General features: G+C 43.0%; 1 protein-coding gene and 1 non-coding gene across 3 annotated transcripts in view; one reads left to right on the top strand and one right to left on the bottom strand.

The window, feature by feature from the left end:
* Window positions 1-23,946, top strand: part of CDH4 (cadherin 4) — a 537,863-nt gene that overhangs the window by 68,113 nt on the left and 445,804 nt on the right. The window lies entirely within an intron of this gene.
* Window positions 2,463-2,534, bottom strand: TRNAC-GCA (transfer RNA cysteine (anticodon GCA)). The gene has a single exon. It is a non-coding gene; the product is annotated as a tRNA-Cys (tRNA).

Genomic DNA, 23,946 nt, shown 5'->3' with positions numbered 1-23,946 from the left:
TCCATATTACCCTGTAAATTATAGTGGCAAGGTGACGGTGCTGTTTGCTCGGCTCCTTATAAATTGGCAGTGTTCAGTAAAAAACAAATGTTTGCCATTTATTCCTCTGTAGATATTATGAATGTGGTGATCTCTGACCTCCCAGGGCCTACATAAAATATCAAAGTGATTTGTGGAGGATCAAGACGGGCTGTGAGACATTCTAGATGTGTGTGCTCTGACCACAGAATTATATCACATTGATAGGACCATGTCAGTTTACTGATATACTGCGACTATGACCTCTAGACCTAAACTCTTGAGCTGGAACATAAATCAATAATGATGTCAAATTATTTAATGAGAAAATTATGATGTAATAGAAATGAATGACTATTAAATACAGGCATTTCTTTTATAATGGTAAGATAGGTAGATAAATACATTGAAGACATTTAGATAGATGCCAGAAAAATGGGACATAGACTGATATTACGATATGCAAGAACATAGATAAATATAACATAGATATGAGAGCGAGAGAGAGATCAAAAAACTTGCCCGTGTTTCGCACAGCACGCACCCATTGAAGTCAATGGGTGTGTGAAAATCGCGCTCGGCACACGGAATCACATCCGGGTGCCACGCGTGATTCGCGCAACCGTAGTAAAAAGAATGAATGAATGAAAACGGAAAAGCACCTTCTGCTTTTATGTTTGTAAACATAAAAACAGAGTGTCATAATGATGCCAGCTGCGCAAAAATCACGCAGCCACACACCATATACAGATGCCACACTGAGCTTTTGCGGGCGCAAAATGCAGCGTTTTTTGCGCGCGCAAAACGGACACGCTTGTGTGAATAAGGCCTAAGTCTGTACAGGATTTCTGCATCCATTCACTGACCGCAAGCAAAAATCTCAAACTATGAGTTTTAAAAACAGATTTTCTAATACTATCTAAGTGTAAACTTAGACAAAGCAGTCGGAAGAGGCGCCAAATTTATCATAGTGGTGTATGCTGTATGATGCATGTTACACATCTAATTAGATATGTTAGACACTTTTCTCTTCCTTATATAATTTCTTGGTTGGCTTCGTTGATGACAGTTTTTTGTGCCGCAATTTTGGCGTGAGTTGTCGCATTTTAAGCCACATCCTTTTCTGCTAGACTACGTGCCTTATCGAGTTTGGGTCAAAAAGGGTTTAAAACATCTAATAAATGTGGCGCGCGGCATGTACGCCACAATTCTGCCTCAATTTGAATAGTAAATTGGCCCCTATGTATAGAAGAAAGTTGCAGATCTTTTCTTGAATCCGTGAATAAGTTTTATTTACGTAAAACTGCAAAAGCTAGGAAACCCCTAACTTTAAACTATTTACTAATAATCTCTAATGTGTGTTCCAATTATCCCATAATGTTTACGTTTATCTGAAGTAGCCGTGTCCTTTTTGCTGACTGAGTGCATTATAAAGCCAATTTTGTTTGCAGTTAAATGGTTATAGCGCTCTTAGATTAGTTTATGTTCTATTATCCACTAATAACGAGTTTATATAGCGCTGTGTGCAACCGACCAAATACCCCATTCAGCTTATGTTCAGGACCTCCGTTTCTACAGGTTGAGACCGATAATTGATGGATGTTCATTTCTATGGGTAGAGCTGTGAATATTTAGAAAGTGCAGCTGATGAATAAATATGAAGAACACTTAGGCATTTATCTATTTCATGATAATTGCTGCAAACAGTAAGGGGGGGCTTTGTCCTTTTCTAACATTTTCTTTCCCCCTGCACATTTTACCAAGTCCCCCCCATAGACTCTCGCTGTCTTTCTGTTCCTTTGTATGTTGATTCGTTCCGCACCTTTGCGCACATTTTGATCTGTCTGTGATTAAGAACAGGGAACATCTGTTTCGTAATAAGTGTGGGTAGGGAGCAGGAGAAAAAGATGCTGCAGATGGAGCCCCTTCCGAGACACCGTGAATGTCACTGATGAGATGAAGATAACATCTGTCTGCCCTAACATCTGACACAAGTAACTTCTGAAGCCACATCATAAAACACTACGGGCAAAGCTCCACCATCTGACTAAGTAGATCCCGGGTCTTGAGGCTCTTCACCCTTCATGTAGACAGGCACATTAAATATTCATCCTCTGTGATCTGGAAATATAGGGGACTATTGGCATAGGGACAGGGTCATACTTCCCCACCAGAGTACCAGAGCATCCCCTGTTGGGCCCACACTCTGACCCAATAATGGGACAAATTTTGTTTCAAAAGCATACCTTCCAAGGCTGGCTACTGAAACCCCAGACGATCAGCTCTAACCACATGGGGAAGCTGCGAGTTGCCTCCTGCCGGGGAAATTAGATATTATATGGTGCCCATTCAAATAAATAGATAATCATGTAATAAGATCACCAGAGCAGCTCCCACAATGACAATCACTAAATCATTGAGTAGTAGAGAAAAGCAGACATCAAAGGGGGCATCCGGATTTGAGCCGGGGGCCTCTCGATCTGCAGTCGAACGCGCTACCACTGAGCTATGCCCCCTTCGATGTGCATTGTTCTAAGAGGTTTTGTGTTTATTCCTAACAAATTTTTTTGGAAATGGGAAAAATCTTTCAAAAGCATGTCTTCCAAGAATGCTCTACCACTGGGCTATATCCCCCTTCCATGTGTAATGGGTCTTAAAAGGTCTAGCAGAAGTCAACCCCATTTGGAGCTGACTTGGGAGCCAAGCACTTGCCACCAGGGTCTATTTCTTATGGGTGATTCAAATATAACCTATTAGACCTTACTGACGATATGTCGTATGTGTATGTATATGGGTAAATGGGACAATGGGAAATTCGGTTCACACACTAGTTTCCCCTTTAAGCTGGAAGACCACAGTGCAAGTTTACATAAATAACAGTCCAGTATATGAACCACCATATTTATTTATTCATTTAACAATGCTGATATAGCGCCAACATATTCTGCAGCACTGTACAGAAATTGTCACCAATCACGCAAGTCCCTTGCCCCAATAGGGCTCACAATCTATGTTCCCTATCTCAGATACACGTACACTATATGGACAATTTCATAGACAGCCAATTGACCTATCTGTATGTTCTTGGCTTGTGGGAGAAAACTGGAGAACCCGGAGGAAACCCACACTCCATATAATGTATTTTAAATCTCCTTTCTTATTTTTTCAACATTTAGAAGAAAACATTTTGCTCTTCTCAAATTGCTGGTAATTAAATTGATACTGCAGTATAAAGCTGAAAATACATATATTGCCCAGAGTGCCAGACCCAAAGTGTTACATATGTGGTTTCCACCGATCTAGGGAGCCTTTGCCGCTCGTGCAGTGTGACTGTATGCTCAGTGCAGTGTTTTTCATGACGTGCCCTGGAACCTGTATAGGAAGTGACTCTTTGTAAAACACCCGTAGATCTCCCGATCAGCGAGAACCATGTAAGACTTTGGTGGCTAGATGGGGCTCCTCCGCTACAAGCAATATCTATTTTTTTCAGCAACACCTTGGGCTACATTCAAAAGAGCGTGTCCGATTTTCACACGTAAAAAACGCAGCGTCCGTGTGCCATCAGTGTGCGTTGCATATTGGCATCAGTGATGCTTTGCGGGGCATGCGTTTTTCACGTCCGTGAAAGCACTTTTTAAAAAAAATTTCTCTGCATTTCTTTGTAACTGATGCGTGAAGCACGGACAGCACACGGATGTCGTCCGTGTGCTGTCCGTGGTTTTCACGCACTAATATAGGACATGCAGTGAATTTCACGCAATGGACACTCGCTGCATGAAAACTCACGCATGTCTGAATAGCCCCATTAAAATTAATGGGTCCGTCTGCTGTAAATTATTTCAACGCACAGCACACGGACGAGGAACACGCTCGTCTGAATGAGCCCTTAGTAATATATAATTGCTACAAAAATCTCCATAAATGCGTGGTCATGATTCTATAAATATCAAGAATATAAATAAAAGTGAACTATAACATTTCGGAAATCTTCATTCATTTGTCAGCCTCTGGATTCTAGTTTCTATCATGGTCATCTGCAATAAGGTTAAGCACTGGCTTAATTTTCTGCTCATACGGTTTTGTAGGATTGGTGTTGGCAATAAAAAGAGCAGTCACATATATTCCTACATTAAAATGCTGCATATTTATATGTTGCAGTGTATAGCAGGCGTATGACTGACATCAGCATGAACACGCGATGCCCACCGGTGTGCTGGCTGGGGAAAGATAGGGAATATTAGAAGAGTAATTAATGCAGCAGAGTTACTAATTATCTTTTCACGCCACAGATCTCCCGGTTTTGTCCGTTGGATTGTGCCAGGAGAAACACTGAATTCATTCACTGGTTCCCTGATCACAGCCGGAGTCAGTAGGGTTCAGCTTCTGTCACAGATAAAATTCCAATTATCGTTGTGTTTACTCCTCCCTTCATACCCTGCTCTAGAGGCCAGAAAGGTGTGTGGTCCTGTGGATAGTCTGCTGGCATTGTTACTGTAACCAGAGGCCTGTGCCATGCAAATGAAGATATTCAAGCAAAGATACATTTACATGGTCGCTTGTTTGAAACAGCCTTAGCAGCTGAATGTAGACCATGAATCGCTAGGGATATCGGGATTATTTAGAATGGTAAAAAATTTGAAGTGGTCCCATCACCTCTCCTGACATGTCTGTTTAGTAAATACTTGTATTGACCATGAAATAACAATATTGGATTATCTTTGCTCAGAATGTTTGTGCCGTTCCTCTGTAATTCCTCCTGGAAATGTATGAATAAATTGACAATTGGTAATAGCACAATACAGAGTCCTAAGAAAAGAGTCTAAGGGTATGTTCACACTGAGTTATTTAGTGCTATTTTTGATGCGGGAGGTGGAGGTGTTTTTTTCCCCGCGAGCGGTAAAAAAACGCTTGCGGGGAAAAAGAAGCGACATGCCCGTTCGGCCGTTTCCATCTCTGACTTCCCACATCAATGGGAGGCTGAGATCGCACTTTACGCTGCGGTTTTTGCCCGTGGTGCTCAATGGCCACGGGCGAAAAACGCGGCAAATGTTCTGCTGGCAGGTCAAAATCTGCCTGAAAATTCCTGAGGCCCTGTTCACACAGCGTTTTTTGCAGGTGGAAAATTCTGCCTCAAAATTCTTTCAGGAAAAAAGGCATAGAAAACCGCTTTCTCTGCCTCCCATTGATGTCAATGGGAGGTCAGAGATGGAAGCACCCGAAGAAAGGGCATGTCGCTGTTTTTTCCCCGCGAGCAGTATTTTACCGTTCACGGGAAAAACGCCTCCGCCTCCCATTGAAATTAATGGGTGGCGTTTTCAGACGTTTTTTGGCACAGTTTCCACATCAAAAACAGCTCCAAAAAACTCTGTGTGAACAAGGCCTAAAACTATTTTATGGGGAATGCAAGCATTTACTTAAAACAGACATGTCAGGAGAGCGGACATTTAATTAAAACGGTGATTGCCAGTGCTGAATTTTCTATTTTTATGCAAAGCAGAGACCAGAGGCGGTTGCACCAGAGCTCTTGAATAAAGCTCCTTGTATGTGGTTTTTTTACTATCATTTATTCTGTGCATAGAACTGGATTTATGTACAATACAAACTAGCAAAGCTCCACAAAAGGAGAGATTTACTATAGACAATAACAATGAGGATAGTAATGGGGGTTGAGGTTGTGACAACCTCCCGTTCCTTCTCAGGAGAATGAGAGTGGCTGTCAATGACAACACGAAGTGACAGAATTACATGACTCTGGTGGTCTTCATTTATAATGCTTTTTGATAAATATTAAACTCTGCAGATTGATTATGTATTTTAGTAGCATTTATGTATCAGAAAAACAATTTGTTCAGAAAAACGATTCCTATGTCATAAATATCGTAATGGCCTTGTTATGATCACCGCATACACAAACACATTGCCTTGTTTATGATTTTTATATATTTTTTTGCTTAGAAAAACAAGCATTGAAGCTAAAGTGTTTTGTCATTTTAAAGTGTGTTGGTCTATATTCATTATATCTACTGTGTTCAGAATCGTAAGTGGTTACACAAGAATGAAGGACACGTCACACGGGATGGAAATGCTGTGGTTTTTCTGTACAGAATTTCCACGCAGAAAATCCACCACTGATTACAGCCATGTGGATGAGAAATGAAGAAAAATAATCCACATGCTCCTAATACCTCATGCACATGACCGTTGTGCCACTCGGGCCGTTTTTGATGACATCCGAGTAGCACCTGATAGTCTTCACGGACCCATTCACTTTAGCAGGTGAATCGGGTCCATGAAAAATGGTCCGAGTCAACCTTTTTAATGTAGAAGGAGCAAAATCGTATCAGACGTGTCACATACACGGCTTGTATGTGACACATTTTTAGGCACGTTTCAAGTGCCGAAAAACGTGTCAAACACATGATTTAAGCCTCCCATTGACATCAATGGGAAAGTGCGCCGTTAGTGCACACAATGTGTTTTTTACGCGCGCATGTTTTAAGAAAATGCATCTTGTAAAAAAAAACGGATCAATTCTTTGGCCTCGTTCACACGACGATAAAAAAAAAGCCTTTTTTTACATTTTTAAATACAGGCATTTTCGTTGTCTTTTGTGTGCGTTCAGCCCGGACGCTTCTTATTTTACGTGACTGTTTTTTTTAAAAAAAACTGCGTCATATGCATTAACAATGCGCTTTCCCATTGCTGTCAATGGGAAGTTTATATCATGCGTTTATTGACGAGTTTTTCGGCGTGTAAAACGCAATGAAAAACCCATCAATCACACACACTTATGCATAGGGCCTTTGGCGCGTAAAACGTGCCGAAAATGCGTCTACTTCCCTTAGTCAATGGGAGTCCTAATTACATTAGTCCTTGTTTTTTACGTGTTTTTCGGCGCGTTTTACAAGCCGGAAAGTGCGTAAAAAATGCATGGGAAAACGCATTGTTAGTGCATACGTCGCATTTTTTTACGCGCACATGTTTAAAAACACATCGTGTAAAAAGAGAAGCATCAGGTCAATTGTTTTTTGCGTAAAACTCACCAAAAAGGCTCCTAATTCCCATAGTCAATGGGAGTCCTAACTACGCGCCAAAAACGTGCACAAAACGCGTACAAAACACCTGTAGTTTAAAAAGCGCTTACATGTAGTTTTGTTTTTAGCGCCGTGTGAACTAGGCCTTATATGCAGATTTTGCTGCAGAAACGGTGCGGAGAATCTGCAGTATTTCCATCCTGCATATATCCAGACATAGAAAACTACTATGTTGGATTGAGGCTTTTGAAGCAGTTGTGTTTCGTTTATATTCAGTATGGATCTCGAGTGGTAATTCTGCTCCAGGATTTGACATTTGATGTGCGGAGAGTACTTTGCGAGATAAGAAAAAAAACGAAACCCTTGCACCTTTTTCCCTTTTAAACAAAGTTCAAAAGTAATTGAACCTCTGTAGCATCATTTTGTCAGTCATGTTGTAGGAAATACCGAGGGCTCAGAGAACCAATGTGAAGACGGAGGACGCTGCCACCCTGATAGAGATGCATGCAAATGATATGTTTGTGTCTAATGTCAACAGCTGGTAATGCGTGGATCTATAGGGCCCAGTCTTTCCTAGTTACCCTCCTGCGTAGATCTATGGGTAGGGCACTGGGCAATGAGAGCACAACAGAAAGTGCTGTCACTGCAACATGCGGAGACTTCCAATGTTTCAGAAATGGCGAAAGTACCGAACCCGGTCAAGTTGTTCTCCTTTTATCTGCACTTAACAAGATCCTTTGCTGTTTAGAACATTTGCTCTAAAAGTGGAGGACAGATATACTGAGGATTTTGCAAGCAGAAAAAATCTGCCTCAAAATTTGAGGCCTCAGATTTTGAGCTGCCTGCACTTCCTTGCCGCGGTTTTTGCGTCGTTTTTTGCCCGCGGCCATTGAGCTCCACAGGCAAAAAAATGATGCGAAAAACGCTTTTTTTGCCTCCATTGAATTCAATGGGAGAACAGAGGCGGAACTGCGGCAAGAAAGAAAATACCGCTGAGAGCGGCTAAAAGCCGGCGCCTCCGCCTTCCATTGAAATCCAAAAAATTCTGTGTGAACATTGTGATTTCATTGCTGTGCAGTGCACATTCATTGACAGCAGTGCAGCCGATACGTTCCAAATTTCCTCAAGACTGAGACGTTGACGCTACTAGTTCTGTGTCCTTTCCTCACAAAGCCACTTGTTCAATGTAATGTAATGCAAATGTTTTTTTATACTGATGACCTATCCACAGGATAGGTCATCAGTATATGATCGGTGGGGGTCTGACACCCGGACCCTGCACCGATCAGCTGCTCAGGTTGCCTCTGGGCGCCGGATGTCAGTGCCGTAAGCAGATGGCTCCAGTCACAGTATAGCGGTCGTGCTGCCATACTGCAGTTCTGCTCCTTTTTAAGTGAATGTGTTCCGAGTAGCAGTACTGCAGCACGGCCGCTATGAGGACAGCATAACATCCGATGTCCAGAGGCAGCCGGAATATCTGATCGGTGCGGGGTCCGGGTGTCCGACCCCCACTGATCATTTACTGATTGCCTATCTTGAGAATAGGCCACAAAAAAACGCCCCCTGCCTGGACAGCCCCTTAAAGGAGTAATCTGGGTACCATAAAAAAAAAAAAGACACAAATATGTGCACAAAACATATTTTCTCATTACTCAACGTACTCCGGTGTAACTCTATTGCCGTTCACAAATTCCCTGAATACTACAAGTCCTGTCATCCCCTTCTTTCCCCTCAGCTCCTTCATCTCCGCTCTGCTGTGTTACAATGCGCATGCGCTGGTCAAGGAGACGCCAAGACAGCTCTGTAAGAAGGGACAGGTTTATTTCATCTGCATCGATTCTCTGCTAGTCCCCTTGCGGTCACATGATTTGATGACGCGCCGACACCAGAGAAGAGGAAGTGATCTTGGTCATGTGAGCCTGTATTGGCGCATGATCAAAGTGGCAAAAACGACTGAACTACTGACAACACGTGATTGTGTTCTCAGACGGGAAATGGGCGAATAACAGTTAGAAACACTACATCAGTAAGTTCACACGTAGCGTAAATACTGCAGATTTTCCACAACGGATTTTGTTGCGGAAAATCTGTAGCATAATACAGTAGAAGCAAAGTGGATGAGATTTGAGCATACCTCATCCACACGCTGAGTAAAGGATGAGCGGAAAAAACGTGGTGCGTTTTTTTTAAATCTGCAGCATGTCGGTTGTATTTGCGCAATCGCTTATTTGTTACGGGGTTTCCCCATTGAATTCAATGGGGAGGTAAGACCCATAACAAATAGCAGAATTCTGTATTTCTTCATCTAGGCCGGCCGCCTGGGATGACTGTTCATCCCATATGACTGTTGCAACGGTCACATGGTATGAAATGTCATTTCCAGGAGGCTGGCCTGCAGGACGGCAGAGGGACGCGTTGCCATGTCTACGTAAGTAGCAAACTGCAGTTTTCCGCAGCGGACATCCCGGGGGCGAAAAACTGCACCACAATTTGGGTCATTTTTTTTCAAGCCGAATTTCCCTGCGGCCACCACGCGGTGTACTTTCATGCAATGCATCCGCCCCGTGTAAACATAGCCTATGAGTAAGTCACCTAATTTTATGTGATTTGATGATTGACATATAATTTTCTCGCTCTGGATAACCCTTTTAAATGCTTAGGAACCAAGGGCCGGCATTATGAAACATAACACGTTTGGTAAGTGTTAGACTGGGTTCCTATGTCGCGGTTTAAGTGCGCTTTTTCCATGCAAATTGGTGCGTTTTTCCGTGGTTCACCCAGCCTTAGAGTCACAGCTCAATTCCCTACACCTGGTTATAAAGAGCCAACAGATGTTGGTGAGAGAAATTAAATTTTCATAATTATGTCGAATTCTAGATGCTAATGCATTCAATTCTGTCTGCAGCTTTCAAACATTCCTTTCCGTGTGGATAATTTAGAGTCACAAATGCAAACCAAGTCTAAAAGCCTGTCCCTCTTCTGCTCTGAAAATGTGGCATTTCAGCATATTCGACTTGTATTCTTCTCTCAAACTGCGGAGGCCATTAGCCGTAATAGCATTTCATGCTACGCTTAAGCATTACAAAGAGGAATTGAAAGGTAGTCCATATGATCATTTGCTTTTAATATACTTTAAATGCAGTGAACTTAGCAGAAGGGGAGAAAATATCCAAACAATCCCCATTTCGATTCTGAAGAGAACTCTGCTCTCTCAGCGGAGTGTCATTCAGACAGGGAATATTTTTCAGACAAACATAGTTTTCGAATCCTTATTTCAACTAGAGACAATGGTTATGATCATCTCCAACAGTGCAAGATTTTCTGATATCCTGAAGGAGGAAAAAGGTGATATAACAATTATCAGAGCGTAGAATTTAATTGCCAATTCTTGCAAACATACATAACAAAGGCAAATCTTTCAGGCAAAATGAGGTTGTCCTTTTTTAGGTCAGCCCTTTTTTATATACCCTATTAGAGAATATGGACATTGTAGATGGGTATTCCACTCTCAGGGCCTCCCCTATTAGCGGAGAACTGCTGCAAACATTGGATGCTACAGTCCTCAAACCCACAGCAATCCGCTGATAGCCCGCAGGTCTGCATTAAGAAGCAGGATAGTCCTGATGGGACCACCCTTTTAATGTGAAGGAACAATGGCCGCTTTTGCTTCAGGGCTTCACCTTTATCTATACAAAACTGGCTCTGATGATATTATTAAAGAGGTTTCCGGGACTTTTCTATGACCTATATCCTTAGGATAGGTCATCAATATGATATCGGTGGGAGTCTGACTTCTAGCACCTCCACCGATCAGCTGATTGAAGGAGCTGTGGCACTCCGACGACCGCTACAACCTCTTAATTGCCAGACACAGTGCCGTACATTAGGTAGTGGCTGTGACCGGTACTGCCACTCATTCCCATTCATTGAGGTTATAAGTGCAGCATGTAATTATCCCCAGGTACAGGTGGGTCCTTACAGACTTTGTTTTTGCCTGACCTCATTATATTGTAAACTGAATTTATTGGCTGTCAATATAATTTTTGGCAGTGTCTATCATCAGACAGAAATGTTTATATTGTGTTACTTTTGAATAAAACGCAAGAATTAGCTGCCAATACATATTAGCTTTTTCTTTGCAGATCCCGTCCCATGCTGTAATCTGTCAATGCAACTGTGTAGAAAATATAATGTGAAAATACATAGCTCAAATACAGAGATGGGAGAAGATGTATGGCGGCATGAGAAAAACAATACATCAGAATGATCTATGGGGGTTGTTTTATAATGTAGTATTAATATGTCCTTTTGGTTTTAGTTAATTGGCATCTTTGTTGGTGAGAGACCATCAGAATAATGCATAGATGATCACTGCCACAGGTACCAATATTGAAGAGTCTCCTGTGCAGTACTATATATTGTATATGATTTCTTTTGCTTTATAATGACCGTGTTTGTCGTGTATTTTTTTTATCGCCCATGGACAAAGAAAACCTTATTGCACCCAGTGTTGCATGTAAAAGTGATCTGTGGAGCCCTTTGGCATTTGCATTTACTGTGCACCAGAGCCTTACACGACAATATATTAAGTAACAGATAAAGTAACAAATATCTAGCTCCAGAGAACACACATTCAATGGTATCTGTAACAATATAGCTTTTGTGCTGGAGTGTAAATATAGGTGGTTGCCGTTACACTAAGGCCCTGTTGCTTGAGGAGGCACTACTGTCATATAAGACGGCAATATAAGGCTGAGTTCACACGGGGTGGATACGCTGCGTATAAGCACGTAGCGTATCCCCCTGTGCGCCGCAGGGAATTCCGGCCGAAAAATCGCACCAAACTGTGGTGCAGTTTTTCGCCCGGAATGTCCGCTGCGGAAAACGACAGCACTAAGCTGGCCTCCTAGCAGGCCGACCTCCTGGGATCTCGTTTCATCCCAGGAGACTAATGCAGCCTGTGATTGGCTGCAGTGGCGGTCACATGGGATGAAGCGTCAGACCAGGGGGCCGGCCCTCTGATGTCATCCAGGCCGGCCTCTTGGATTGGCTGCAGCGGTCACATGGGATGAAACGTCATCCCAGGAGGCCGGCCTGGACGAACAAACGGTCTTCTGGGTAAGTATACGATTTTTTTTTTTGAGTTGCGTTTTTTGCAGTGGAATCGCAGCAAACCTGACGCAAAAAAACACAACTGCTATTTGTTGAGGGTTTTACCTCCCCATTGAAATCAATGGGGAAAACCCGCAACAATTAAGCAGCGTTTTCGTAAATACAATTGACGTGCTGCCAAGGTTTTGTAAGGCCTTATGCACATGGCCGTAATATAGTTCTGCACTAACTCCAAGTTGTACTGTGCAGTAATACGGCACCCATAGACTTCTATAGGGCCATACGGCACCTGTATGCCTCCGATTTCATAAGTGTAGCATTAACTATCGGTTGCCATAATATGGCGGTATTCTCCCCTATAAGCATTGCTTCTTGGCGAGAATAACCCTAAAATACAGTGCCACACGAAGCAGGGTCTACATCTGCTGCCATACAGCCTCTTGCACATGGCTCTGCTACATGCATGAGCATTTATTATATAAGAAGTAATGATATATGAATCAGGGATATTTTTTTGTTGCAAGTTGCTAAAGGGTTAATCGTGAGTCTCACAGACGATAAACTTCAATGCCGCTCTGTCTATGGGTCTTTAAGTAGCTTTTAATTATTTTTGCAGATCTGCGAGAGGAAATCTGTTATGTTTATTGCATTTAGAGCTGCGGAGTAGCAGTTGTTGAAATACTTTTGTTTCACTCGAAGCAGAGCAAATCAAGTTCTTAGTTAATCAGCACTCGTTCTCCGTGCGGCTCACCGGTAACGCTTCTCCAATTAGAGCCCATCATTTTCTCAATTTCGACATTCCTTGTCAACATATAAACTTAGAAACAGACTTGGCTGTGTGCTCAAGAACTGAAGGCTGGAAAATAATAATGTCTGGAGATCACTTCACCACCTCGGCTGCACGGGAAGTCATCAGATTTCTCCATAATGGTGGTAGTCCATTCAGCCATGGGTATTTGCTTGCACTAAAGGCCTTTTAGTACGTAAGCAACAAAGTATTATCTGAAATGTCTAAAAACTTACAAAGATCGGCCAAATATAAATGAAGCTTCTCATAGCCGCACAATGGTACAAGAGACCAAATATTGTTAAAACCCACCCATGACTGCATCAGAGCTTGCATTGAGCCATTTATTGCAGGTTATTAGCCATGATGGAATAAACCCACTGGCAAGTGTGTACCGACCATAGAGGATGGCCATGTGGCTGCTATGAGATCTTTAAAGAAGGAATGGGGGGGGGGGTCCAGTTTGATCTTTGCTACGGAGCCCCCTCTCTTCTGTGTAGATCGCTGTCCACTGGAATTCTTATTTATCTGTATGGAGAAATCTGTCGTTCTCCTGTGCAGCAGAGCTGGTGAAGTGAACGCCCGAAATTTTGTTTTCCTGCATTCATTTTGGCTGTGAACATTTTCTAGAGACTTCCTGCTCCCAAGCTTTTAAAGTTATCCAAAGTTGGATTTACCCAAATGGTAGTGGAAAATGTACTTATGTTGGGGTTTTAAGCCGGCCATATTTACACGCGGTGGCTAGTATAGGATACTATTGCTGGGGACAAATGTTACTGTAGTAAGTGGAGTTATATGAAATCCCATTCACAAGGTGTGGTTGAAATTCATGCTGTTTATGGTTAGGCTGGATTCACACAAGGTTATTACGTCCGTAATTGACGGACGTATTTCGGCCGCAAGTCCCGGACCGAACACAGTGCAGGGAGCCGGGCTCCTAGCATCATACTTATGTACGATGCTAGGAGTCCCTGCCTCGCTGCCGGACAACTGTCCCATACTGAAAACATGATTACAGTACGGGACAGTTGTCCGCCAGCGAGGCAGGGACTCCTAGCATCGTACATAAGTATGATGCTAGGAGCCCGGCTCCCTGCACTGTGTTCGGTCCGGAACTTGCGGCCGAAATACGTCCGTCAATTACGGACGTAATGACCTTGTGTGAATCCAGCCTTATAATCATCACACTTTTGCCCCGTGTATAAGGCCTCATGCACGCGACTGTAGTGGTGTGCATGGCCCGTGATTTGCGGCTCAGACGGGCGCGGAGTGTCACCTGCAAGCCGCCCACAAATCATGGGCCGTGCACATGGCTGTGTACATTCATTTCAATGACCCTGGATCGCAAAATGCGGCCGTAATAAGACCTGTCCTGTCTTTTTTCGGTCCAGGCTCCTGGGCAATGCTTGGAGCGTGGAAACCACGGTCGTGTGCGTGGGCCCATAGAAATGGGACTGCAATTCACCCGCAGATTTGTGGATGAGTTTCAGCTGCAAAAACACGTTTTTGTGCATGAGGCCTAAGGGCCTGTTCACATCACCGTTCATTTCCGTTCCAGGGTTCCGTCTGAGGTTTCCGCTGGGTGAACCCCGCAACGGAAAGTGAAAGTGAAAGCTCAGCTTCCGTTTCAATCACCATTGATCTCAATGGTGACGGAAACATCGCTAATGGTTTCCGTTCGTCACCATTCCGGCAGGTTTCCGGTTTTCCGACTGAATCAATAGCGGAGTCTACTGCGCTATTGATTCCGTCGGAAAACTGGAAACCTGCCGGAATGGTGACAAATGGAAACCATTAGCGATGTTTCCGTCACCATTGAGATCAATGGTGACTGAAATGGAAGCTGTGCTTTCACTTTCCGTTGCGGGGTTCACCCGACGGAAACCTTAGACGGAACCCCGGAACGGAAAGCGAACGGTGATGTGAACAGGCCCTTAGATGTATCTGCAGACTTTTTGTGCAGATTTGCGCATGGAAAATCTGCAGCGGTTTTCGGCGCACTTACATGAGTTTTTGGCTGCATTGTAAAAAACGCATTACATTTTTTTTTACAATGGTTCTTCCTTTCTGTATTCACAAATGTATTTTACAGGTTTCACCTGTAAAAACTGCACGGGTGAAAACCACATTGCAAAACCATGACCATTCATGGTAAAACCGCGTGCGGTTGATCTGCTTTTTACCGTGCCGCTGTAAAAGACTCCTGTAAATGCACCCTTAGGCTGGATTTACACGAGTGTGTGCGTTTTGCGCGCGTAAAAAACACTGCGTTTTGCGCGCGCAAAAGGTACATAACAGCTCCGTGTGTCAGCAGCATATGATGCGTGGCTGCGTGACTTTCGCGCAGCCGCCATCATTATGACACTCTGTTTATATGTTTGGAAATAGAAAAGCACGTGGTGCTTTTCTGTTTTCAATCATAGTTTTGACTGCTGTTGCGCGAATCACGCGCATCACACGGAAGTGCTACCGTGTGCTGCGCGTGATTTTCACGCACCCATTGACTTCAATGGGTGCGTGATGCGCGAACAACGCACAAATATAGGACATGTCGTGAGTTTTACGCTGCGTGAAAATCACGGACTGTCTGAACGGCCCCATTGACTAACATAGGTCCGTGAGAGGCGCGTGAAAATCACGCACGTTGCACGGACGTATTACACGTTCGTCTAAATGCACCCTTACAGTGCCAGCCATGTGGATGAGATACATGAACAAATCTCATCCACATGATGCAGAACATTTTCTACACAGAAATCAGAGCAGCATGCTCATTCTGTTATGGATGTTCACCGTGGATTTCACCCTTTTCAATGTAGAAGTGAAAACCGCATGTAACACGGGAAACGCTACCGAAAATCTGCAACAAATCCGCAACATGCGTGGGGGTACTCCATATAATGATTTATCAACCACAAAGCAAAGGCTCATGAAACAGTTAGGGTATGTTCACACGCACTAATTACGGACGTAATTCGGGCGTTTTTGCCCCGATTTACGTCCGAAAATAGCGCCTCAATAGCGTTGACAAACATCTGCCCATTGAAAGCAATGGGCAGACGTTTGTCTGTTCACACGAGGCGTATATTTACGCGCCGCTGTCAAATGACGGCACGTAAATAGACGCCCGCGTCAAAGAAGTGACCTGTCGCTTCTTTGGGCGTAATTGGAGCCGTTATTCATTGACTCCAATGAATAGCAGCGCCAATTACCTCCGTAATGGACGCGGCGTACAAGCGCCTGCACATGCCGTTACAGCTGAAATTACGGGGATGTTTTCAGGCTGAAACATCCCCGTAATTTCAGCCGTTATGAACGCCCTCGTGTGAACATACCCTTATGTACACGTGCAATTTCCTACACTCCCCCTATACATTAGCCATGTCTAAACTTTGTGTGGCACCCTGTCCTTATACACAAGATGTGGAATTGGGGTGTTTTTGGTTTTTCCACGTTAACTTTAATGAGGAAAACCACTGTAGCGGAAAAACTCTGACAAACATTGTACGTATTAACCCCTTAGTGACCAGCCCATTTTAGGCCTTAATGACCAAGCTATTTTATTCGTTTTTCTATAGTCACATTCAAAGAGCTATAACTTTTTTATTTTTTCGTCTACATAGCTGTATGAGGACTTGTTTTTTGCGGGATTAGTTGTGCTTTTTAATGGCACCATTTTTGGGTACATATAATTTTTATATTAACTTTTATTAACCTTTTTGGGGGGGATTATAACAAAAACCTGAAATTCCGCCATTGTTCTATGCGTTTTTAAATTGACGCCGTTCACTGTTCGACGTAATTAACATGTTACCTTTATTCTATGGGTCGGTACGATTACGGCGATACCACATGTGTAGAGGTTTTTTATGTTTTACGACTTTTGCACAATAAAAACACTTTTGAACTAAAATTATTTGTTTTTGCATCGTTGCTTTCCAAGAGCCGTAATTTTTTTTTTTCCATCAATGTAGTGATTTTTTGGGCTTGTTTTCTGCGGGACAAGACGTAGTTTTGAATGGTACAGTTTTGGGGTGCATGGGACTTATTGATTCATTTTTATTATGACTTTTTTGGGGGGCAATGGAAAAAAATTGCAATTTCGCCATGGTTTTTTGCGTTTTTTTTTACGGTGTTCACCTTGCGGTTTAAATGACATATTAACTTTATTAATGGAGTCATTACGGTCGCGGCGATACCACATATGTGTACTTTTTTTTTTTTTTTTTTTACACTTTTACTAAATAAAACCACTTTTTATGGAAAAAATGATTTTATTTTTTTACTGTACTTTTTATTAATATTCTTTATTTCACTTTGATGACTTATTTTATTAGTCCCACTAGGGGACTTTACTGTGCGATGTTCCGATCGCTGCTATAATGCTTTGGTATACTTCGTATACCAGAGCATTATTGCCTGTCAGTGTAAATCTGACAGGCAATCTGTTAGGACGTGCCTCCGGCGCGTCCTAACAGGCATATGTCCAGGGCAGACCTGGGGGCTTTTATCAAGCCCCCGGCTGCCATGACACCCCATCGGAGACCCGCGATTGCATTCGCGGGCCGCCGATGGGTGACAGAGGGAGCGCACTCCCTTTGTAAACAAAGTTAAATGCTGCGGTCGCTATTGACGGCGGCATTTAACGGGTTTAACGGCCGCGATCGAAGTAAACTTCGATCGCGGGCGTTGGAGCAGGAGCTCAGCTGTCATCAGACAACAGAGCCCCGGCTCCTGCCTGCACGGGAGACCCGTGCAGGACTTAGACTAGGCTGACGTGAAAAGGCGTCAGCCTAGCCTAAAGCCCATTAGTGACTCACGTGAAAAGGCGTATTGGTGGTCAATAAGGGGTTAATATGCGACTTGAATGGTGCTTTCTGCCATGACGCTACCTCCCCCATGAATGTACCCTAAAGGTCCATTTATACATTGCAGTTGAGGTGCGGTTAAAACCGTATCAAAAACCGCAAACGCTAAACCAAACTTTGTTCAAGCTTGGGAAAAGGAACTTGATCAAAATTTTACTACTGAATAAGTTTCTCGCATTCTAAGGTCCTCACATGGCTTTTCAAGATGTGTACGGGTACAAGAGAACTCTTATAAAACAATCACCAGATGGTATAGGACCCCTGAGTTTTTACCAAAAATGTACCCGACACTATCAGATAGATGCTGGAGATGTAACACATATAAAGGTTCCCTCTCTCACATCTGGTGGTTCTGTTCTCGCATACAACCTTTTTGGACAACAATTGAATGCTGTTGTAGAGCAATTACCAAGAAACAGATTGTTTTGACACATTCCTTGATCTTATTTTGGCTTCCTTCAGGCACTTAAGAAATGACTTGCTCACTCACCTTCTGATGGCAGCGAAGCTGTTCATACCTTTACATTGGAGATATGATCGACCCCCTTCCATTACTGAATGGATTGCCAAAGTTGACATTGTGTGCAGAATGGAGGAACTATTGTGTTGGGATTTGGGTACACCTGAAAAATTTCTAGTGGAATGGAGCCCTTGGAAACTGGCTCGACAAGCGCTAGTTTCTTCAGATTCTGGGAGTCCTGGAACCTAACACACCTAAACAGGCGGTTAACCCTTCTATTATTGTTATAGACGTCAACTTAATGCCTCTATACGTTTACATAACCCTTTATATAGGATTTTCCCAATTCTATTTTTTTGTTGTTATACAACTACTGTGTAGACATATTTCATTTAGGCCTCATTTACACGAGCGTGTGCGTTTTGCGCACGCAAAAAAACGCAGCGTTTTGCGTGCGCAAAAGGCACTTGACAGCTCCGTGTGTCATCAGTGTATGATGCGCGGCTGCGTGATTTTCGCGCAGCCGCCATCATAGAGATAAGGCTAGTCGACGCCCGTCACTGTCCAAGGTGCTGAAAGAGTTAACTGATCGGCAGTAACTCTTTCAGCACCCTCGACAGTGAATTCCGATCACAATATACAGCAACCTGTGAATAAAAAAAAGACGTTCATACTTACCAAGAACTTCCTGCTTCCTCCAGTCCGGTCTCCCGGCCGTTGCCTTGGTGATGCATCCCTCTCTTGACATCCGGCCCCACCTCCCTGGATGACGCGGCAGTCCATGTGACCGCTGCAGCCTGTGATTGGCTGCAGCCTGTGCTTGGCCTGTGATTGGCTGCAGCCTGTGCTTGGCCTGTGATTGGCTGCAGCTGTCACTTGGACTGAATTGTCATCCCGGGAGGTCAGACTGGAGGAAGAAGCCGGGAGTTATCGGTAAGTCAGAACTTCTTTTTTTTTTTTTACACGTTCATGTATATTGGGATCGGAAGTCACTGTCCAGGGTGCTGAAACAGTTTAACTCTTTCAGCACCCTGGACAGTGACTGTCTCCTGACGTCGCGTACCGGAAATTTTTTTGCCGAGTTCGGCCGAACCCGGTGAAGTTCGGTTCGCTCATCTCTAAATTCTGACACTCCGTTTTTATGTTTGTAAACAGAAAAGCACGTGGTGCTTTTCTGTTTACATTCAGTTTGACAGCTCTTGCGCGAATCACGCAGTTCGCACGGAAGTGCTTCCGTGCGGCATGCGTGGTTTTCACGCACCCATTATCACGCACGATTATAGAACATGTCGTGAGTTTTACGCAACGCACTCGCGCTGCGCAAAATTCACGCATTGTCTGCACTGCCCCATAGAGTAATATAGGTGCGTACGGCACGCGTGAAAAGCACGCGCGTCGCACGTGCGTATATTACGCTCGTGTAAATGAGGCCTTACTCAAATCTTTAAGTAAGCTTTACACTGAAGGAGACTCGTGTATATAGTTTCCTAGTTCATTCTTACAGGTTATCAGAGGCAGAAACCTTCGAAAATTTTGCACTATTGTATTGTGAATATTAACATATTAAAATTATGAGAAATGTAATTTCTTTTTCAGGTGTTAATGCTAATGTACGGTCGCAGAATGGCGAAGTTTTGTAATTTGTTCCTATATCTTTCATATGTCTCTGTATTTTTTTATATCCAAAAAGAGATTTACACAAAAACCGCAACCGCATCTAAAAATGCACCAAATCGCAGTAAAAATGCGTGCAAGTTTTCGGATACGGTTTATCGATGGGGTTCTAACTCAACGCAACGTGTGTTTGGATCCTAACAGCATGATCTGTAGTTCCTTCGTATAAAGTAAAAATCCCAAATATTATGTCTGCGCTTACAAGGATTAGGTTCTATTAGCACAAGCCGATTTTGATCAGGTTTTTTTTTTTACACCGTGAAACTAATCTTGAACAACTAAACTAGTCTTTTTTTTTTTTTTTACACCTAAACTAATCTTTCACATGTGAATACTTTCTTTCCATTCACACATTGAGGTGCGGTTAGGACCGCATTTAAAAAAGTAATCGGAAATCCTGTGCGGTTGAGTTTTGTTATGCGGTTGCGGTAAAAAAAAACACTAATGCAAACAGTGATTATCAAATGCAGTTTTTCGAGATGTTTTGTTTAATGTTGCAGGTGAGGTGCGGGTTATTCCGCATGAAAAAAATGCATGCGTTTTAACGGCAATCTCATGGGTATTTCTATGCGGTTGTGTTTTTACCGCAAATTGGCGCGGTTTTGCGATGCGTTTTCATCAGTGCCTTTTTATTACAGGTGAAAAATGTGTGTTACCTTAAAAAAAACGCACGAGTGAAAATCGCCTCGCAAAACCATGGTAAAGTCGCGTGGCCAAACACTATTTATGTAAACTCACCCGGCAGTGTATTCACATCACGGTCAAAATGCGTGTTTTTTTAGCTGCAATCCGCACTCAAAAAAAAAAAAGGATCTTGACCGCGATTTGTGATATATAAGGCTAGATGTAGACGTTGCGTATTTTGCTGCGGAATAGGTAAAAACCGCACCTAATCACGCGTTTTTCGGTGCGCTTTTTACTTTTTTGCTGCGTTTTTCAGCCTGTTTTTATGCTGCAGGTTTTGGTGCGATTTTTCCACAGCACTAGGCAGTAACAATTTGCAAGCGGAAATGCAAGAATAATTGACACTGTGCGGATTTTAAAATGCGCACCGCAGTTCCATTTCCGTCCCGAACAATACCGCAACGTGTACATTAAATTTCCTGGAATCTCATAGACTATGCTGGTACTGTATTATGCCGTGGATTTGCCGCACGCAAATCCGCACGTCAAAAAAGCACGTAATACGCATCGTGTGCGTTGAGCCTAAGGCCTTATTTACACGAGCGGATTTCACGTCTGTGATACGCATGTGAAAATAACGCACGTCACACGGACCTATGCAAGTCAATGGGGCCATACAGACATTCAGTGTTTTTCACGCATCGTGTCCGCTGCGTGAAAGTCACTGCATGCCCTATACTTGTGCGTTTTTTACGCATCACGCACCCATTGAAGTCAATGGGTGCGTGAAAATCACGGACAGCACACGGACGCACAACAGTGTGCTGTGTGTGATTCACGCAACAGTTGCTAAAGAAATGATGAGAAAAAGAAACCCACCTCCTTCAGTTTATTTTGCTGACGTAAAAAACGCATGACATACGGGCGTAAAAACCGCTGACAAGCACCATACACTGATGTCACATGGAACTGCAACGCAGGATAAAGGCTGTGTTTTCTTTGCGCGCAAAACTGACACGCTCGTGTGAATTAGGCCTAAGGGTATGTTCACACGGCCTATTTACGGACGTAATTCGGGCGTTTTTGCCCCGAATTACGTCCGAAAATAGCGCCTCAATAGCGCTGACAAACATCTGCCCATTGAAAGCAATGGGCAGACGTTTGTCTGTTCACACGAGGCGTAATTTACGCGCCGCTGTCAAATGACGGCGCGTAAATAGACGCCCGCGTCAAAGAAGTGACCTGTCACTTCTTTGGCCGTAATTGGAGCCGTTATTCATTGACTCCAATGAATAGCAGCGCCAATTACGTCCGTAATTGACGCGGCGTTCAAGCGCCTGCACATGACGTTACGGCTGAAATTACGGGGATGTTTTCAGGCTGAAACATCCCCGTAATTTCAGCCGTTACGGACGCCCTCGTGTGAACATACCCTAAGGGTATGTTCACACGCTGAGCCAAAAACGTCTGAAAATACGGAGCTGTTTTCAAGGGAAAACAGCACCTGATTTTCAGACGTTTTTTGAGCAACTCACGTTTTTCGCGGCGTTTTTCGCAGCGTTTTCGTGCAGTTTTTTCGGCCGTTTTTGGAGCTGTTTTCAATAGAGTCTATGAGAAAACGGCTCCAAAAACAGCTGTCAAACGACGACGCGTAAATGACAGGTCGTCGGCACAGTACGTCGGCAAACCCATTCAAATGAATAGGCAGATGTTTGCCGACGTATTGAAGCCGTATTTTCAGGCGTAAATCGAGGCATAATACACCTCGTTTACGCCTGAAAATAGGTTGTGCGAACCCAGCCTAATACTTTACATATGGGGTAGTAGTTTGGTCAATGAGAAAAAAGTGGAATCAGGTGTGGAAGTTAAAGCTCCAACCCCTCCGGCAGGTGGTCTGTAACGATTCCCAATGTGCTTTGGTGCTGGAGCCTTCATGAATCCCTGTACGATGACACATCCTCTTGTGACTCCTGACTGGATCGATCGAATTTTACATATGAGCAGATTATACAGTAAGTGACAATTCATCTTCGTCCTCAGCTCCATATAGTAATTCCATTTTGTCTTTTTACTCCCCTGGTTAATGAGCTCAAATGGATTATTGATACAATAGAGAAGTATTTTGTAGAAGTGCAGGTATAATTTGGCATTTGATAAGAACCACTAAGCCAACTTATCTGTAAATTAGTTCACGTGACATAAATCATTCCTTTTTGTAATAATTAAATTGCTTTTAGGATGGCAGTGAAAAGAGTCTGCTCCAGCGTATAGGTTTTGATGCATTTTTGTTGTGGCTTTATCACAATTGTTGCGCATTTAGGGTTTCTCCACACACAACGGAATTGCTGCAGAAAATTTCTATTTTCAATGGGGAAAACCCGCAACAAATAAGCAGCGATTACGCAAATACAATTGACATGCGGGGGATTAAAAAAAAACGCAACGCAGGTCAATTTCTGAGCGTTTTTTTCCACTCCGCATTTATGCAGCGTGTGGATGAGATTTCTTCAAATCTCATCCACTTTGCTGCTACTGTTTTATGCCTCCGATTTTCTGCATAGAAGCGAATAAACATAATTTTTTATTATTATTATTATGTTCCTTTTATGTTGAACTGTGGACTTTGAAAGGTCAGGTGTGAAATGTGGCAGGGGAAGAAGTTAAAATAACCATGCCGCCCTGTATGTTGTAAATAGCCGCTTGGTTTTTGAATGCAATAAAAATGGAAATGTCCTACTGTTTCGTTTCTTTTCATTCATCACTCCAAAATATTCATCGCCCCGCTGCAAACCATCCCTGCGGACACCATAGGAAACATAATATTATTTTGCTTTAGTGCTGTAGTGACCAGGCACACGCTGATTCGCTGGATGAAAATAAAAATGTATGTGGCTTGTGGTAGAGTCTGCGTTACTACCTGGGGCAGAGCCAGTAATGTCACATTAACTTAACCCCTTCCCGCGCAGCCATTTTTCAGATTTTCAATTTCATTTTTTTTCCTCCCCATCTTCCAAAAGCCATAACTGTTTCATTTTTCATTTTTCTGTCGATATAGTCCTATGAGGGCTTTATTTTTGCAGGACAAGCTGTAGTTTTTCATGACATCATTTATTGTACCATATAATGTACAAGAAAATGAAAAAAAAAGTGATTCTTTGTTTTTTGCGCTTCGATTTTACAGAATTCACTGTGCAATTAAAACTACATGTTGACTTTATTCGTGTGCAATACGATTGCGGCAAATTTTATTTTGTGCAGCCAAATTCTGAGAGCCATAAGTTTTTTAATTTTTCAGTCGATTAAGCGGTATGGGGGCATATATTTTGAGGCATAAGCTGTAGTTTTTTTATTGGTACCATTTTGGGGTAC

The sequence above is a fragment of the Rhinoderma darwinii genome, chromosome 13, assembly GCF_050947455.1.
Source record: "Rhinoderma darwinii isolate aRhiDar2 chromosome 13, aRhiDar2.hap1, whole genome shotgun sequence".
Taxonomy (NCBI): domain Eukaryota; kingdom Metazoa; phylum Chordata; class Amphibia; order Anura; family Rhinodermatidae; genus Rhinoderma; species Rhinoderma darwinii.
Note: the sequence above shows the minus strand (reverse complement) of the source record. Positions and strands in the feature narration are given on the sequence as shown.